The 1,630-nt window shown below is 28.9% G+C and overlaps 1 long non-coding RNA gene across 1 annotated transcript; it reads right to left on the bottom strand.

The window, feature by feature from the left end:
* Positions 1-133: 133 nt before the first annotated feature.
* On the bottom strand, positions 134-1,598 carry LOC122514759. The gene is made up of 2 exons (XR_006303111.1): positions 1,433-1,598; positions 134-246 (listed from the first exon to the last, which is right to left on the bottom strand). It is a non-coding gene; the product is annotated as an uncharacterized LOC122514759 (long non-coding RNA).
* Between the last annotated feature and the right edge of the window lie 32 nt (positions 1,599-1,630).

Here is a 1,630-nt window from a genome sequence, read left to right as displayed (position 1 = left end):
CAATTTAATTAGAAAAAATTAGTAATTTTTATATTGAATTGTGACTTTTAGTTATAAGAAAAAAAAAAAAAGAAAAAAAAATAGGAAAAAAGATAAAAATACTCACACTTTCGGGACCAACTCGTATCTCATCTTTTCGAGATTAGGATCCAGGGCAAGGGTGGCTCTTGCTACAGGCTGAATTGCTTCGAAATCCCAAGCGAATTCAACGTCGGGTGGTGGTGCTCTCGTGAAATTACGACGTTCCTAAAATGTACAATACCATTTTCTTACTCCCTAGTTAACAAAAGTTATAACCAACGTTAACGCAAAACAAGACGTTTCAAAATATTAGTTCTTTGCTTATTATTCGTTATTAAGTGTAACTCGTAAACGAACGAGATAGTTTGAAGTTTAAAATAAGACTTGTTTCTACTACTTTCAGTTATTATCGAAGAAAACTTTTATCCAACGAATTATACCAATTATTTATATATTTTGTGTATATATACGAGTGAACAATTAAAATTCCTTACTAATTTATTGGAAAAGTATTTAAAACAAAATTTAAACTGTATATTTGATAAGATACATTTCAATTATAATTATTTTTCTCAAGATAATTTTTTTCAAACAATTAACAAGATAATTATTATTGTTTGTTTTAAACGAAATTATATAATTTTTGTAACGTTATTTGATCTTATTCGTAATTCTTTATAAAAATATATCGAGTATTTTAATACCACGAAGAAATATTTATACGTGTTCATTAAAATGTAATTTGAGAGTAACAACGAGAGAGTAAGAATATACAGGGTGTTCCTAGAACGAGTGAGAAATCTTTTTAATTATTAAACAACCATTCTTAAAATATTTTCCATTTATTTCAACACACCCTGTATATATTTTGAGTAAAAATAGATCCCCTAGCATATATATATATATATACACACACACACTGCACTTTATACAACGTTAATGTTGTCACTTACGAGAAACTTTTAGCCCCTTATGAAAGGCAACCCATTCATACATAAATGTAATAAAGAGAAGTTTTTCTAAGGGTGGATAAAAAAGTTTTCCTTTTTACCGACAGATACCATAGGAGTGCTACATTATCGACCTGTACAAAATGTTGCCTACATTTAGGCGCTATCGTATCGATATTCTAATTATTTAAAAAACAAAAAAAAACAGTACTTTTATTAATGTTTCGAAAAAAATAAACGATTAAGAAATATTTAAGAATAAAATAAGAATAAATGAGAAGACGAGAAATAAACGAGTGAGAAGAAAGTACGATGGTGTTCTTACGAATCGAATTAAAAATGTGAAAATCGGATGGATTGAAAATTGGGATAGAATTTTTCTTGAATAAAAAATTCGACGCATGGCATTGATTATTTAAAAACGAAAAGAAAAAAAGGGAAAAATATTGTAAAATACTAACCGTAGAAAGAGACAGACATTCTTCGCGTAATACGTCCTCGTTTGGTGCTCCAACCCATGGTGCAACTGCTTCACCTTTTCCATTTTGCTTACTCGCGATGAAAGCCTCTTGCTCTTTATTTAATTCGGCAATCAGTCTCTGAAATGTAATTAATTAATAATAAATGTCATCTCTTAAAGAACACGCAATGAGATCAAA

Source organism: Polistes fuscatus, unplaced genomic scaffold, assembly GCF_010416935.1.
Source record: "Polistes fuscatus isolate 324 unplaced genomic scaffold, CU_Pfus_HIC Scaffold156, whole genome shotgun sequence".
NCBI lineage: Eukaryota > Metazoa > Arthropoda > Insecta > Hymenoptera > Vespidae > Polistes > Polistes fuscatus.
The sequence above is the reverse complement of the archived record's forward strand: the minus strand, read 5'-3'. Positions and strand labels throughout refer to the sequence as shown.